Source organism: Sander vitreus, chromosome 9 (assembly GCF_031162955.1).
Source record: "Sander vitreus isolate 19-12246 chromosome 9, sanVit1, whole genome shotgun sequence".
NCBI lineage: Eukaryota > Metazoa > Chordata > Actinopteri > Perciformes > Percidae > Sander > Sander vitreus.
Window position 1 is genome coordinate 26,228,798 of NC_135863.1, and position 18,854 is coordinate 26,247,651.

General features: G+C 38.9%; 1 protein-coding gene and 1 long non-coding RNA gene across 8 annotated transcripts in view; both read left to right on the plus strand.

Moving 5' to 3' along the window:
• nlgn1 (neuroligin 1) overlaps window positions 1-18,854 on the plus strand; it is a 361,678-nt gene that overhangs the window by 158,029 nt on the left and 184,795 nt on the right. The gene's annotated exons all lie outside the window — the stretch shown is intronic.
• LOC144523716 (uncharacterized) lies at window positions 12,300-17,840 on the plus strand. Its single transcript, XR_013502542.1, has 6 exons — window positions 12,300-12,801; window positions 13,810-13,843; window positions 15,306-15,350; window positions 15,458-15,517; window positions 16,854-16,940; window positions 17,250-17,840. It is a non-coding gene; the product is annotated as an uncharacterized LOC144523716 (long non-coding RNA).

The following is an 18,854-nucleotide window of genomic DNA, read 5'->3' on the forward strand; positions in this document are numbered from 1 at the left end:
CCAGGGCTCTTTGCTTGGTCCTCTGCTGTTCACCATACATGCTACCCCTAGGTCATATTATCCGTAAACATGGACTCAACTTCCACTGCTACGCCGATGACACTCAACTTTATATTAGCACAAACCCCACCTCAGGAACTCAAATCATGGATGACCACAAACCTACTCAAACTCAACAGTAATAAGACAGAACTCGTGGTGGTGGCCCCTGCACCACTGTTCAGGAAAATTGGAGACCTGGCCCTGGTTTTGGATGGCTGCTCCATTTCCCCATATCCTGAGGTGCACAACCTGGGTGTCATCCTGGACTCCACTCTCTCCTTCCGGTCCCACATCAAAAACATCACTAAGTCTGCCTTCTACCAGCTCAGAAACATCTCAAAACTCCGGCCTTCACTCACACATTCAGTAACTGAGACACTCATCCATGCCTTCATCACCTCCCTTCTGGACTACTGCAATGGTGTCCTGTCTGGACTGCCCACCAAGGCCCTTAGCAGACTCCAGTATGTCCAGAACTCTGCTGCCAGGGTTCTAACCCACACTAAGCCCTGGCAGCATATCACTCCCATCCTCCAACAGCTCCACTAGTTGCCAGTCAAGTCACGCATCACCTACAAGATCCTCCTGCTCACCTACAAATCTCTCCATCGACTCTCACCACAATACCTCACAGATTTCCTCCACCCCTACACTCAGTCACATTCCCTGCAGTCCTCTGACAAGGACCTGCTGGACACCCCCTGCACCAGGTTGCGGACTTTTGGGGACTGCTCCCACACTCTGGAACAGTCTACCACTCCACGTCCGCTCTGCCCCATCCCTGTCCATGTTCAAAAAGAACCTCAAAACATTTCTTTTCACTAAGTCCTTTGACCCCTAACCCCCCTCCCCCTCCCCCCTATTTCTTAAGTGACCTTGGGTACCATGAACGGTGCTATATAAGTCCAAGTTGTTGTTGTTATTATTATTATTATTATTATTATTATTATTATTATTATTATCTTTCTAAAATTACGACATTGTTTTCTTAGTACAGGTCCAATCCAGTTATTAAAAAGGATAACACTTCTTTGCAGTGTGCAATAGCACTTAAATGTCTATGAAATGACCCTGACTAGCTGGTCCTTAGAAAGGCTATCAGCAATGATATCACCAACTCCACTTTTTAGATTTGGAGCAACATGGACTTATTTACTGTTTCGGTTCCTGCTCTAACCAGGACTACATTTTATTTTGTCTGAATTAGAATCCCTTTTAGAAAGCCTGGATTTCAGTCATCCTGTTGTTGATACTGTGGAGAAAGATGGGTGTTCCCTTTACCAAATGGCTTGTGAAAAGCAAAACATTAAATAAATGAATTAGACAATTGCTTTGCCTAACAGAAATGCAAGAAATGGTAAACATTTCACCATTGTCTTTTGGTTTTAGGCTGCAATCAAGAAGTGGTTTGCTGTTTAACATTCTTACCATGGGGTCAATTCCCAACTGGCCTAAACAAAACCTCCACCCTGTGTTTTAGTATTTATGTTTCTGTGTCATTTTTTTTTAAACATAGGATTGTTTCCCCAGACTGCAGACCTCTGCAACCTTATCTGACCGCAGCCATTGATCTACCAAGGGGTCTGTATCTGACTGTGTAACCTCATACTTTCTAAGACTGATACAGTGTGAGCAGCAGTATCATGTGCAATCTCTGCCGTAGCATGATCCCTCTATGTTTAAATCAATAGTGCCCGGGACGACTGCAAAACTGTTGGCACAGTGTTCTGCCTGCTTAGGGCCATCTGTGGCAGTGTGCCACAGATTTGTCATGGCTGCTGCTCGACTCATTAAACTGCACCAAGTGGTGCACAACCATTGGAGATATTGATGAAGGAATATTATATGGCAGTAAGGGAAAGTTTCAAACGCACGTTTACCAGTATTATGCACATGTGTATTATATATACATATTTGTTTAGGTAAAGCTGAATGAAAACTTCTCACACTCTATTGATATATTAATGTGAGTTCAGGAGAGTTACACTATTTGTTTTTCGTTACAAATAAATTCTAGGGTTAGGGTTTTAAGGGAAATGCTTCGTTTAGGGTACAAGATGTAGGGTTAGCATCTGGACTCTTGACATCACTTTTCACGCTCTGGGTCGGGACGTACTGACTGACATGTGGCACAAGAATGGGACAGTTAGGTTCAGGAAAAGATTGTGGGTGGGATTATAAAATGTACGTTTCAGTGACACGTGGTACAAGAATAGGACAGTTAAGTTTAGGAAAAGATCATGGGTGGGGTTATAAAATTAAATTAAATTCAATTCATCTCAATTTTATTTATAGTATCAAATCATAACAAGAGTTATTTCGAGACACTTTACAGATAGAGTAGGTCTAGATCACACTCTATAGTTTACAAAGTCCCAACAAATCTAGTAATTCCCCCAAGAGCAAGTATTTAGTGCAACAGTGGCGAGGAAAAACTCCCTTTTAGGAAGAAACCTCGGCAGACCCAGGCTCTTGGTAGGTGGTGTCTGACGGTGCCGGTTGGGGATGTGATGAACAGTGGCAATAATAGTCACAATAAAGATAATGGAACAGTGACTACAAATGGTAATCGTAGTAGTTCATGTCATAGCAGGGCACTGCAGGGCATTACAGGATGTAGCGTGGCACAGCAGAGCATAGCTGGACGTAGCAGGACACAGCAGTGTTCAGCAGGATGCAGCAGGACACTGCAGGGCACTGCAGAGCGTGGCAGGAAGTGCAGCAGGACCACGGCGACAGCTGCAACCAAAATCTTAGTGCCATCCTAATCCAAGAAAATATGCTGGGCGAGCAAACTCCCCAGAGCTAGGTTAGTAACAAGCATTTCTTGGACAAGGATGCACACAAATGGAAACAAATGAAAAGAGAGAGGAGAGAGATGTATGTTTCTGTGACACTTGGGACAAGAACGGGACACGAACCCCGGTCTCTTGGGCGAAAGTCCTGTGTTGTTTGACCCCAACAAACCTCATATTTCGGTCTTCCTGGTCTCTACCCGGTGCGTTCCATACATATGCTAAAGGGTGCTTTTTGCATTGTATCTGATGCTGAGAGCTACTGCCCAAGCGTCAGTATATTACAAGTTGGGAGTGAGAACGGGTTGCAAAGTCACACGCTTCACTTCTGACAAGACAGACAGCAAGTGTTATTTGTAGAGTCACTAAAGTCCTTGTTAAGAACACTTAAACATGGGCAGTGTTGAACATACAACCAATGCTGTCATTTTTCTGGTGAGTACAGTCTCGTTTTAAAAAATTACATTACATGTCATTTAGCTAACGCTTTTATCCAAAGCGACTTACAATTGCTATATATCAGAGGTCACACATCTCTGGAGCAACTAGGGGTTAAATGTCTTGCTCAGGGACACATTGGTTGATGTATCGCAGTGGGAATTGAACCCAGATCTCCCACACCAAAGGAATGTGTCATATAGACTGTACCATCACCACCCACCCCAAAATATTCAGTCAAAGTACACATTAGGTCAATAATAGCAAGGTCAACAATTTTGAGTTGTACCCATCATGTAACTTTGTTAAAAATGATGCAGTGTTGGAGAGGATAAAAGCAGCCCTCCATCCTGACAGATCAATTCACAAGTGAGCTGGGTGTTCATGTTGCCTAAATGTATTTGCAAGGTCAGAGTGCTTGCTTTAAATGTATATCCATCTAATGGTTGACAGATGTGAAAAAACAAGCATTTCATGTGCTTGTGCAACAATACTATTTTACGAGTAATATGAGTAATTTATGAGTGTTTAATGTGATGTGTGGTTTTTGAGTCTCTCCTCCTATATGTCTATGTCTCTTTGCTGCAACTATGGGACATGGCAATTCTATTTTTTTTTATATTATTTTGCCAGAGGTAGTTTTAGAACAGTTTTGTCATTTGAAAAGTGCTGTTAGTCAGTACCATAGGCCTTTCCCCCTCTGTAGTTAAGAATAGCTCAGATGCTAGGGAGAACCATTGGACAGAAGGCGAAAATGCATACGCACACACCACCCAAAAACTTGACATATTTGGATTGGTACACACTAATTAAGCTTGTTGGGACTGAATACTCCTGGGGCTATATAGGATGAAGATAGGATGGTCACAAAAACAGGACAGAAGTTCAATTTTGGTACAAGGCAAACAGTTTTCTTTACTGTATTTTAAGCATGGATGATTCTATAGCCTCCATAATGAACAACAACACAGGTTCTCTATTCTTCTACTTGTCCACACAATCCTCTCCTCTCCCCCGCCTACCTCTAACTGTCTCCCCCTATCATCTCACATTTGTCAGGCTCTCTTGGTTTATGTATTTTTAAATGCAATTTTGCCTATTCAAATTTAACAGTGAAAGATTGTTTTCATTAGCGTGTGACAATAAATGGGATATTTAAACAGCTGACTGGCTTTTCAATTTCACATCTCAAGCGTCACGGCTATGCTAAGTTCATAACAGCCCAGCCACCAGTAAGAGGAGAGACAGAGAGCTAGGGGGAGAAGGGAAAGGGAGACATGACAAAGGGCGAAGGATGGATTCACTAACTGTTAACGCAATTTAATTTTAGTCGGAGATGAAATTGAAACATTTGCATTTGGGAGAAACAAGTTGGGCTCCGCAGTCATATTGGGAGTGTAGGGAAATTAGCTGCCCACTGGAGAAAAGCAAAAAGTGGATTACACATTTGAGTTTTTTTTGGGTTTACAGTAATACCACAGATGTATGTAATTGGAAAACACTTGTCTTTGTCATCCATGTCCTTACCATTTTATTTTACAATCAGAATCAGGTGGGAAAACGTGATACAATGTGTGAACATGAGTAACTGCTGAGTACCGTCATGCAGTAATTGGTGGCAATTCACAAAATAATTCTTGGTCTATTTATTACACTAGTTAATCAGTTTAAACAGACAAAAAAAATGCATTGTATTTTTACATACTGTGTTATTTCTCCACACATACCTTTAAGGTTGCTTTAAGGATTACTAAAAAGAAATAAATTGAGATCATTATATATATTAGGGCTGTCAAAATAATGTGTTAATTTCGATTAATTAATCTGAGAAAAATAACGCGTTAAAAAAAATTAACGCAGATTAATCCATTCCATATTGACGTTTACATACAGACGAAAATCTGGTGCTACTGATATGTCTGCGCTTCACTCTGATGCTCTGAAACAGACGTTACAGGAAACACAAACCCCGCTGCATGTTATCGCTAGTTAACACTATATTCAACAGCAGCTAACGTTAGCCTACCTACTAGCTAGTAGCTGTACACGGTTACAATGCTGACAGCTAACGCTAAACAGTGTAAAGTTTGACTGTGTTTTACTGTAGAGGATTCAACACCGGTATGTAACAATCTGCAGCTGCCGTCGGAGAAACAACACAGACGGTGCGTTCAATGAAACTGGTAAACTACAGCCTCATGGTGCATTTGTAGTTATTGTAAATGTCCTTTTCCTATCTGGTTGTTGTTTTTGTCGTTTTTAAAGCAATTTACTAGTGAAGTAAGTTATTGTTATTGTTATACATTATTATTAAATCATTTAATTTTGACCATATGGCCTTAGCAATAAACAAGCCGTTCTTTAATGTCACCAACTGTTGTTTAGTACCCTTTTTTTTTCTTTTCTTTTTTTACTTTCTTAAAAAGTATTGGTTCAGGCACCGTTAATTATGTATGTGATTAATTTCGATTAATTAATCACAGAGTATGTAATTAATTAAATTTTTTAATCGATTGACAGCCCTAATATATATATATATATATATATATATATATATATATATATATATATATATATATGTTCAAATGTTGTAAATGTAATTGTCTCTGTAGTTACTTTTATCTGCATTTGTAGGCAGCTATTATTTCTGTTACTGAACATGCTCATAAAAAAACTATATGAAACACAACTTTCCAATCATCCCTTTCTATACACACATGATGCCTGAACTCCTTAAGCTCCATTTATTGAACACACAGCACATCATTGATAAGAGGTCCAGGCAAGACTAATATTGGTGCAGTGCTTCATTTACCCATATTTGGAAGTGCTCCACCAGATACATTGTCCCTGTCAAGGCAAATTAAGGAATCCACAAGTATTCTTTGGAGTGCAGAAAACCAAATCTGATCTAGTTTTATATCGCTGCCAAGCCAGTTAAGCAGCAGTCTGAGCATCCTTGTAGTGCTGATCACAGTGTTTGTTTATTCTTATTGCAGCCAGGGCTGATCAGAGAGCGATGGACAAATTCAATCTGATCTATGTTGTTTTTATCCGGATGGGTTAGTCAGTAATGTTACTGGAGGGCAAGAACTAAGCAGGATATTACCTCGGATGATAGCAGTGAAAGCTTCTTGATTGCAGTAAAGGATGTATTTAAAATGCCTTCATTAGTTTAGGGCATAAAAGTTAAAACATCACGAAAGAGAATACCAACCGCTTTCGACCACACAGTCTTCTTCAGGGCATGACTTTCCATATATATATATATATGTATATGTATATATATATATATATATGTATATATATATATATATATATATATATATGTATATATATATATATATATATATATATATATATATATATATATGTATATATATATATGTGAGATTTGTGTCTGGAAATATAGATAGGTTCAATTTAGGAGATTTATAATGAGAAGAAACTATAAGTTTAAAAAGATAAATAAAACAAAAAACTTCATGCACAAAAATGCAACTTGTCTATAGTTTGGACAAACTTTTAGTTGTTGCTGTTTGTGTGTTCTCCGGCTGTTTTGCTCTCTGTCTTTGATGCATGAGGCAGGTTGTTTGATAAAGACATGACAGCTTCACGCAGTTGTGTGTGTGTGTTTGTGTGTGAGTGTGTGTGTGTCTGTACGTGTGTTGGTTTTGCTATACTTGTGAGGACCAATTATTGAGAAACAACCTTTTTTGTGAGGACATTTTTTGTTGTGAGGACATTTTGGGTGGTCCTCACAAAAAAAATGCTGAAATAACCTCCTGAGGGTATAAACTTCATGCTCTGTAATTTTCAGCAAAAGTCCTCACATGAATAGTAATTATGGAAATTGGTGTTTTCTCATGTGATCGTGAGCTCCCCCTATAGTACACACTCGTGTACTCCTGGGAGGAGGAGTCTGAAGAAGTAGGATATTTCTGATTGGATGGCTCGTTGCCTAGCTGGGGGATTTTTGTGATTGGTCACTTCAGTCACATGGCTACACTGTGGAGGGAAAAGGAGGGAGGGGCAGATAGAGATTTTTGTGATTGGTCACTTCAGTCACATGGCTACACTGTGGAGGGAAAAGGAGGGAGAGACAGATAGAGTTGCAGGGTGACTCACAGAGGCCTGTGATCAGCTAAATCTCAACCATTAAAACCTGTTAACTCAAGCACAAACATATTAATGACAAATGCACACAATTAATTATATTAAATACATTTATAATTCACATTATCATTAAATAATTGATCATTATTTAATTTCTTAAGATTTAAGTGGATAATGAGTCTTTCACTTCTGCAGTGAGCATAGATAAGCAGTGGAAGAAAACCTAAATTTAAAGTATGAAAATAGATTTTAATTTATAATTTGGGCATTTCTACATTTACTGTTAATTTTGACAGTTATTTTATTTTAGTCTTAGGAGTTTTGATTTGTGCACATTTGGGTTTGTTTTGAATATGAAGTGACTATTTAATCCACTAAATTATCTTTTGATTAGGATTAATTTGTTCAGTTGTTGAGAGTTTAGGAAACTTCAGTTTAAGGTTTTAAATGTATATAATCTAAGTAATAAAGGTAAGGACAGCTGCAAATGTCACCTGGGTAAACTGTCGGCTTTCTCTCTTTGCAAACATTGTGTATTGTATTGTTATGTTTCGGATGTAATCGTGCATGTTTTAATCATTTTTTGTTTAAAGTATGGTTACATCACTTTCATGTAACACAACATGCGCACAATCCTGTTACCGAAATCTATTTACCTGGCAGAGGAAGAGAAAATACACTCAGTCACATGAAGAAATTACATCATCAAGCCATTTTCTAACACCAAGAATAGACCAAAGGTAAGTCCTCTATTCTATTGTTCATATTGCAACCAATGCAACCCTGTTGCTATTTTTTTTATTCAGTGTTGTATGACCTGTTTCTCATATGTTGCTCCTAAAAGTCACTAGGAGAAATAGGTGAGAGAGCATTTAGCAGGAAGATTCATAATTTAGACATGAGGTACAAGAACAGCAGCTTCTCCAATGGCACAATTAGGAGAAGAAGAAACATGATAAGGTTACCTGGATGATCATGTTCAGATCATTTTCAATACGTTGAGCTTTTTAAACATGTAAATTGATATACTGAGTTAATTCACATCATTGAGCGCTGCTGAAAAGTGGAGTTGCTATATTGGCAGGTGTGATGCTGATGAACAGAGGAGACAGCAGTACAGTAGAAAACAAGAAAGATGTGGAGGAAAGATGTAGAAACAGGAAAGAAGAAAAGGCTAAAAGACTGCAGGATGAGCATGCAGTGTGCCCAGCAAGAAAAGTAAAAAGAAGCTCATAAGAGGAGTAATGCTAGGAAAAAGGTACTTGAAGGATTAAACACGCCTCCAGTAAGGCCTGATCCTCCAGTCAGCTCTCAACCTGGGACTTCAAGGTCAGGACAGACATTTAGGTTATTGAGGAATGCAAGTTAGTGTAAGCACAGATCATGAAGATATGTTTAAGTAAAGAAAGGTAAAGGAACTATCTGTACAATGAACAGTGAAATAGACGTCAGTTTTACTTGATAGGTATAATATGTAGTAATTTCTGGTAATTGCTTTGTTTGTTTGGGCCAAAACTACATGGGGAAAGAATATTCCATAGTGATTTTTATTTTTAGGAGTACTTATATAGTAAATAATTATGGTCCAAATCCACAGACTACATTTCATTGCAGAGGAGCCTTGTGAAATTTCAGATTCACATGTCATCTGTAAATCAAATACTGTACAAATAAGGCTAAAGATGCCAACTGATCCTGAAAGAACTTTGAAGTATGCATTACAGAGACATTGACCCTCATTTATCAACCCAACGTAGAAACCAGCGCAGATATGAGCGCAGAAATCCTCTTACGACAGGCTTCACGTGTGATTCATGAAACGTTTGTATCACACCAATCAAAGCGTAAGAATGGACGTACATTGATAAATGCAACGGCTGGAAACGATCGTAATTTATATGTCACGCCCCAATATATTCTGGGTTTTGAGGCCTCGCCCCTACAATTTACAACATGGTGAGACGTAATCTGGCTGAGAAGCGGCACTTTTCAGAGGTGGAGATTGAAACCCTGATATCTCAGGTCCATTTGCAGTAACGTGTGTACTATTTGGCAGCCTGAGAACTGGGATTAAGGCTGGAGAAAGAAGGCTGAATAGAAAGAGATCACTGATGCAGTCAACAGTGTTGCTGTGGTAAATCGGACTCCAGCTGAAGTTTATTTAATTTATACATCCTTGACATATGTATGCTATAGTCCCATAGTAATATACAGGCTTATACTGCAATCTCTTAGGCCTACATGGTTTACCTATATTTAAATAAACACACAGTAGCAGAGTTTATGCAGTGTCTTTCATTTTACTCGTGTTTTTTTCATGAGTCAGAACCAGGCAACAGCTGTGAGGGAGAGCGTGTGTCCTCCGCCCCCCGTGCTGGACCACCACCCCGACCCTGTCTCCTGACAGCAGAGGGGCTGGAAAAACAAGCCAAAATAACTTGGTCAATGGCAGAAATAAATCATTCACTTGTGGCCATTAACAACACTTTAAAAGAGAAACGAAAACCTGAAGAATAAATAAAATGTTGTGCATCATCATGTTTCCTGTATTGAGTATCATTGCCAAACATAACACTATACCTTTTAAAAGCGAGGAATAATATCCTGTCTCATTCGTATAGCCCCAGTTGGGGCTGTGGTGGACACTGCTCTCTGGGCATCGGGTCATCTGGCTCCAGAATCCCACAGGCTAAAACTATGTTGCAGACTCTTTCTGCCATGTATAGTAGTGTCCCCCCGCTGATGCAAGACCATGAGCTATCTGCCCTTAAGCAATCCGATGGGGCGCTCCACCGTGGCCCGTGCGTATGTGTGCACTGTTGTACCGACGAATAGAGGTCTTTTAAAAGAGCCAGATCTGCTATTGCTGATAAGTGATCAACTGATGACTTCTCCTTCTCCTGTTATACTTTTTATATGCTGCACCGCATGTCCACACTGACTCGAAAACTTGCGTACACGAGTTCAGACCAGATGTGAGATTTTATCGCAGCCTACGCTCACGTTCAAATTCATAAATCCCTTGCTTTGCGTAGGAATCGGTGTACGCCCATCCTACACCTGTTTTTGGTCGTACGCACGTTTCATAAATGAGGGCCATTGACCCAATATTTACTGTCATGTGAACACCATTTAAGATCGATGTTAGAGCTATTTGTTACACCTCCTTTAGTGTACTCACTGATATCTACAATATATGCATTTTCACCAATGAAACAGTATTGTAGCTATCAATATGATGATATGATGTTTTCTATGACTATCAAGTATCACTCCATGCACCATGTGTTGCTACTTACTACATGTGTATCTATTAATTAATGGGTAACTACCCTCAAATAAGTTGCTAGTGAGAAATCAATAATGATGAATTTATGTTGTTGTAGTTCATGGCTGGCAATGTCTATTTTGCTGATGTTGAAATGGTTAAGTGACAAAATATTTACACATACATATGTTTCTTTTAGGCAATGTGATCATGGGAGAAGAAAAAGGAGGGCTGCCAAAGCTAAATTACACAGGGAGGTGCAGAAACTACAGGATCAGTTGAAGTCAAACAGTGAGCAGAAAAATACAGAGCGGCTCTAATGATTGAAACAGAACCATCCATTGCCAAGACCCTGTAAGATGTCAGTAAGTTGCTTAAGCAAATCTCAGGCACCTCCACTAAGTGGTCTTGTTCACATGTTTATTTTTAATCATTCCTCCTCATCCTGTTAATCCTTTATCAAAAAGATAAATGAAAATATATATTATATAACACTCCTGTGGTCCTGAGTATTTATTTGTCACAGTGATGTCATGTTCTACAATCAAGAGTAATCTAGCCATTCTACCCTGTCACTCGAATTTCAACCCTGTTACCATACCATTTTTAGTCAAATAATCTTAAATGATTCAGATAAGTCTTATCTGAAATTAAAAAAAATGAATGGGGCATTATCCTGCTGTTAAGAGGCTGTTGCCATAGGGGAATAATCATAGGGGAATACTGTTTGAATGAAGGGCACATGTTAAGCCATGTTAAGCCAACATTTACTGTGTATATATGTGTATGTGTGTGCGTGTGTGTGTGTATATATATATATATATATACACACACACACACAAAAAAAAAAGTATATGTGTAAAACTTGCAATGTGCTCAATTAAAAATAAATAGTATAAAATAAAATGTAAAGAAAGTATTGTTGGGATATTTCTCATGCTGCCTGTGTCTCTGTTTGAAAGGTCACAGCCAGGGCAGCTGAGGACGTGACACACACAGGTGGGGGAGGGGAGAACAGTGAAGCACCTAACTACAGCACCAAACTTTCTTCAAATAAACTTGAACCTTAGGTCTTGTTTTCTGATGTTAGATAGTCCAGCAATGAAGTGATATCAAAACAGTAAAGCCACTGTATGAGAGCCTCTTAAATATTATCTACATTTACCTTACATGCATTTATGTTAAACATGATTTTGTACAAATATTGTGACATACTGATATAAAATAGATTATAAAAATGTTATAACCTCAATTAAAAATAAAGGCAAGGCAAAAAACAGCGTAAAATAAAGTGTAAAGGTGTGTTGAGATATTGCTCAAACTGAATCCAAGCTCTGCAGCCTGTGTGTCTGAAAGGTCACAGCGAGGGCAGCCAAGGAGCACATGTCAGGTGGGGGAGGGGAGAACAATCAAGCACTAAACCACAGCACCAAACTCTCTTCAAATTTACTTGAATCTCAGGTCTTGTTTTCTGATTTTAGTAAGTGATCTCAAAATATTAAAACCACTGTATCAAAATCTCTCCAATATTATTTAAATTTATGTTACATGCATTTATGTTTAAAATCATTTTGCACAAATAATGTGAAATACTGATTTCAAATTTAATGTAAAACAGTAATATTCCCAGTAAAAAAATAGTGTAAAATAAAGTGTAAAGGTGTGTTGAGATATGGCTCAAACTGAATCCAGGCTCTGCTGCCTGTGTGTGAGGAGAGGCTGACATGAGGCCACACAGGGAGGGGGAGGGGAGATCAATTAAACACCTGCACTGCAAACTTTTTTTTGCTGCTAATGCTGCATTCAAGGGACATGGGAATTCCTGGCTTCACTGTCCCTGACTGAAGATACAGAATTTCATACTAAAATGGAGAACTGCTGAAGCTACGCTATGTTGTAGTAAAAACTCTATTTTTGTAATCATTGTTGACTCTATTTTGAGTTGAAACATTTTGTAAAATTTCCATAACTGTACAACATGGAGTACAGTTGTGCACTCTCCCAGTGGACCTAAATGCATCGTCAGAAACATGACGGAGGTGTTTTACGCAGGCTGCAGAGACTCAGGGAGCAGCTGCACATGTGCTAGGAGATTTAAAGAGGCAAAAACAACAGCAGGAAAGCAACAGATTATTAACCCAGGTAAGACATTTTTATTTTTATTTAAACTAGGCTGAGCTGTTACTTTTTGAAATTAAGAGGCGAACAGAATGAAAAGAGTTTTTTGGGCGTGGGGGAATGATTTTCCAACTATTTTGATTATCAATGAATTGTTCTAACTTTAGTTATTTTTCAAGCATAAATGCCTAAAGTTAGCAGATTCTAGCTTCTACAGTTTGTGGATTTTATATTTTTGTTCTGTTTTGATATAAAAAACAGATTGTTTTTGTGTTTTGCACTGACTCAACCTGCTTGCGTTGTCTGACCAACGGTGCATTTCATCCTTGAAAATAACTGAACAAAGTTTCACACACATGTGAGTAACAGAAGTGGTGTTTCTGAACAAAGGGGGGTCAAAATCCAAAGTAAGTCAGTATCTTGTGTGGCCACCAGCTGCATTAAGTACTGCAGTGCATCTCCTCCTCATGGACTGTACCAGATCTGCCAGTTCTTGCTGTGAGATGTTACCCCACTCTTCTACCAAGGCACCTGCAAGTTCCTGGACATTTCTGGGGTGCATGGCCCTAGCCCTCACACTCATTACTATGCAGCTGGTGGCCACACCAAATACTGAGTTACTTTGGATTTTGACCCCCCTTTGTTCCAGACACATTTTTTCATTTCTGTTAGTTACATGTGTGAAACTTTGTTCAGTTTGTCTTAGTAGTTGAATCTTTTATGTTCATACAAATCTTTACACGTTAAGTTTTGCTAAAAATTAAAGCAGTTGAAAGTGAGGACATTTCTTTTTTTGCTGAGTATATGTCGAGACAATTAGCCAAAATATCCTGGATGAAACACATTTACACAAGTCACATTAATTTTGTAAGTTATACTAGCAATAGTTAATGCAATTCTGTGGCTGTCATGTTAGGGTTATTAGTTATAACCTCAACATTGCCATTTACATAGATACAAGTATACTAATTTAAATTAATTGATGACATTCATAGTGGTGATCTTGCTTAAATACAATTGTTTGTTTCACAGATAATGGAAAGAAAGAGAGCAAGAAAATGAGCTGGTATGTATCAAATGATTGTATACTAATAATTTGTACCACACTTTTGTGGGTGTAACATTAAACCTTTATATCTGATAACTTGATGGAACCACATTTACACTAGGGCTGGCCTAAATGTCTTTTTTTAGCTTTAAAGCTGCGATAGTAATTAAGAGTGAATAATCAAAGCATGTTTACGTCACTCTTTTGAAAATAAAAAAAGCACTCTCTCTCGAATGGCACAGTGGAGATCATGTCCGAGTTCCGAGCCGGGTCCAACCTAACTGTGCCCTGAGCCCACCTCTTCAAGCGGGCCGGGCACAGTTTAATGTACCGTGTCCGGTCACGGAACGGAGCGATCACACTGGTCAAACGAACCAGACTTTGGGGTTTAAACATGCTTGAGCACAGAACGGATCGCCTAGTGTGAGTACGCCCTAAGTGAGGGAGGAGACTGGAGTTAGAAAAAGAGGAATATTTATTGCATGGTTGAAGGGATCGGCTATTGAGCCAGAGAAGCGCGAGGCAGACTGGAAGACTAGATGCAGAACCGGGTTGTTGGCTGCTGTGCAGAGCAGGGGGGAAACTGTAGAGCCCAGAGTAGGCTACAACAGGCTAAGGCGAGCAGGTACAGAGCTGAATACGTGAATAGTTTAGCCAGACGGGTTGTTGTCATTACAGTGGCTTTGTCTAACAAACCCAACCAAGGATGTACTTCAGAGCGTATCATGGTGGAGGCATCTCCTAGGCAAGAACAAGATGGTATGCAAGTAATTATAATAGAGGTCAGGGTTCAAGTTAAAATGTTTTGCCACAAGAGGCCTGAAACCTATTGGCCCGAAGATGGTTTTTCCTGGCCCGATGTCCAGAATTTGTAATTACCAGTATTATTGTAAGCTATTATTCACCTATTTCATTTGTAATATTGTAGGTTTCCCTAGACGTTGCATGTTTGAGTTCTGATGCACAGTGGGGTGACTTATTGTCACAAGGCTTATGTTTGACCTGGTATGAATTCTAGATCATATTGTAGTAGAAATGGAACATCAGAATCAGATTTATTGGCAAATAGGTAGTCAGAGAAAGGAAATTTTGTGTTGTGGTGTGTAGCAGTATAGCAAAGTATACACAACATAAATACACAAAATATAAAATGAATATTAAAAAAACGTATTTAAGAAGAGAGAATTTATTGAGAGGTGCGTGTGGAACTGGAGCAGATCAAGTGTATGTCGGCATCAGAGCGAGCGGTGTAAAAGCAGAGCAGTTAATGGGTAACAGCAAGAGGTGTAAGTGCACATGTTTGCCCCTGGGTTTATCAGGTGGTTGCTACAGTGGTATTTTGAAGTGACCAGGATGCATTAGGGGACTGCTAAGTTTGTTCAAGAAGTAAATAATGTTTGCTGTGATAATCAATCACCTTTTCCACTGACCAATATGGATGTAGCTGATAATATCTGATGTTCATTTCCTTCTGTTACAGAGCTATCCAGAAGCCAGAAGGGGAGACCTGATGATGACTCAGATGGTATGTAGTGTGATCATCTATAGCCTTTGACTTTTTGGCATGAAGTGTACAGTAGGTTATGACTCAGTCTGTGTATATATCATGGGGTTTCTCTTCTCTTCACTTAGAAGGACCTGGCACACGCACTAAGGCTAAAGTCAAGAGGTCATCCAAGGCTAGGAGAAATGGTAAGCTTGTTTGTTGCCAATATAGAACCACCTTGTACACCCTTGCAACTACTTGGACATACCCTAGTAACCACCAACTACACCCCAGCACCCCAGCCGTGTTCATGTACTTTTGAACTGCCTTAACTACACCGCCCTTGAGTCAATACAAGCCTTTTAAACATTACAACATTGTTAAAAAAGTGATATTTCAGCCTATCAGGTCAACTCATGTCTAATTTGAAAGTGAAACAACGATATAGATTGATGTTGGTCATTTTGTAACATCGTAAATGGTTCCCAAAGTACAATATTCTGGGGAGATCCATATGTGGTTTCCAAGTTTGGGTATTTTCACTGTGAAACCTCAACAGAAAGCCACAGAGCTCCAATCTGAGTAATCTTGGTATCTGTCTTCTACCAACGTGATTAAGCTTCAGTTACTCTGATACTGTAATGCTCAATTATTCTGACTCCTCTTTCCCGAAGAAACTACAAAGTCTGAGCTTGCAGGAAAGCCTAAGCTTATGTTTGTTTTCAAAGGGATTGAGGATGCTTGTTAAAGGGTTAACTACTTTAAATTCCACTACAATAACTATTATAGCAAATAGTACTGCAACTACTGTTACTCTCACTACTGCTGCAACTACTAGAAAGAATATTGCCACTTAAAATAGTCCAACTATGTTTAGTGCTACTACACCTGCTGCATCTGCAAAAGCTACAACTATTAATGCTGCGGATGCTAAAATTACTACTACTGCCTCCACTGATACTACTGCATATGCTACTAGTTTATTACTACTACAGTTTTACTTTTTTCTTCAATTTAAGTGTAGTTCATTGCACATATAAAATAATGTAATGCAGAAGAACAGTGAAGGCAACATGCATACATTGTGATTTAATTGACATTAACAAACAAAGCTCAGTGGTTAGCACTTCTGCCTCACAGCAAGAAGGTTCTGGGTTCGAATCCAGGTCCTTCCGGGCCTTTCTGTGTGGAGTTTGCATGTTCTCCCCATGTTTGCGTGGGTTTCCTCTGGGTGCTCCGGTTTCTTCCCACCATAAAGACATGCATGCTAGGTAATTAGGACTATAGTTGAAAATTAGCCGACTGGCTAACACTGGCGCATTTACAGAAATGTTGATTAATGTGCATTGTCCTAATCAAATAAACTTACAAAACTAAAAACAAAATCACTGACCTATCGACTTACTCACTTGAACTAGTCAGTTACTTTCTAACTATACTTATTTACAGGCAGGCCTGCTAATGATTGCTTGCAGTCATAGTTCATTCTATGATTTCTTGATTTTGGTGGAATAATGTGTCTTTCTGTTTACTGTTTTTTAGGTTCTACTGTGCGGAAGAAAACTCAAAGAAGGCCCTGGAGTGATTGGTGGCAACTTGGAAATTGCATAACTTTGATGAAAGTTCCTGGTAAAGACAAGTGCATAGATGCAGAACCAGCACTTCAGAGCAGACACTGAAGAGATGTAAAGAATCATGTACATAATACCATTGAAACTAGAAAAAAAAGGTATCACGCAGTTAACTTAGCATGTTTGTTCTCCATCTGCATTATTTTCTGCACACAGCCGCAAGTTCAAGTGCTGTATACAGATGTGAGCAGTTAAATATTCTGTGTCTAGTGTGAAAATGTTCATTACTCAGCTAATTTCAGAAGTAAACATTATGTATTACACCAGGATTTCAACAGGCCAAATTTGTTATTTATCCTTGTTGTAGGAACAATATTGGCTCAGGTACGTCTCCTGACTTGTTTTGTTGAAGCTGAAATTCAAGTAAGTGTCGGTGCTCTGTTACAATTTCTTACCCAGCTCGTTACAGTGTACTTTTGTAAAGCCCAAAATTTGCTTTTGCAGAATAAATTATCTGCTGATTTATTATTTTGGAGTTTGTGTTGTGATGGAGGTCAGAGCTTTCCTGATGAATGATTTACTACATGACCCAATAAGGCATGTAATACTTCATTTGAAAATGGGTAGTTCACTTAACTGCTATAATTAAAAAGAAGTCTTAAATTGACCTTGTCTGTGGCACCGGTCATCAATGTAAATCATTTTTAAATCATAATATTCTTAGTCCCTTTCCTCTGATTTGAAAGAAATTCATAATGATAAGGTTAATTTGTTTGAGTTGAACTAACCCATCCAGTTGACCGGGTCTAGTATGTGTGCAATACTAACAATGCCGGATCAAGATCAGACCCAACTGCATAGCATTACAGTAATCAAAGTGAGACCTGAAAAATACATGGACAATAGTTTCTGGGTCAGCTATACTTATTGTGGGCCAAAATATATGGGAGTTATGAATATGTCTAGCTATGAGTTGATCAAATCATAAAATAAGCATTAAAAATAATTTGTCATACACTGATGATCATTGCATACTAAAATGTAATTTGTTTTGAAATGAGGTGGATAGCTTCTTCCAACACTGCTGTAGTGTTACAGCAGCTTAAGACATTACCAGTTAATGAAAAAATATAAAGTTCATAAATATACAAGGAATAATATAACCACATAATAAGGGTTTAATAAGCTTCAGTGACTTAAATATAGCAAAACTGTTCTTTGGTCTAATAGGTTCAGCACATATGATAACTAATCAAAACTGCTGCAAAAAAAAGCCTTAGAAAGTAGATCATGTGATCTTAAATCTGCCTAGCAACCGTCCGGTCCTCACAACACCCACCAACTTCACCAGTTGTGTGAACATCGTGTGATTAAACATTTGAAGTAATTTTCTGGTTCTCTACTCTCATCTAATGGTCAAATTATTTTTTTCATCCTCCAAGTGTGAGCAGAAAGGGGGGTCCTCACAACATGCTATGCGGACATGGTACTCACAAATACAGCAAAACAGGTATGTGTGTGTGTGTGTGTGTGTGTGTGTGTTAGTGTGTGTGTGTGTGTGTGTCTATTGACAGCTCCAGATTGCTGTGAAACGCACAGAGAGAACAGTCTATTCCCTTTTCAGTCTGAAGCACAGGCAACATCCATCACCACTGACAGAGAGAGAGGGAGCGAAGGGCAGAACGAGGGAAGAGTGGGGAGTGACAGGTGAAGGAGTGATCTTAATTCTGAAGGGATTTTTTTGTATTGAAAGCTTGAATACACATCAGGTTACATTAGAAAGAGAAACATCGGGGTGGAGAGGAGTGTAGGTGGGATGACGCTGTTTTTCTCGTCTTCTCTGCTTTTTTTGTTTCCTTGTTTTTATTTTGCTCTTCCTGTCCCCCAAACGACCCCTCAAACACACACACACACACACACACACACACACACACACACACACACACACACACACACACACACACACACACAC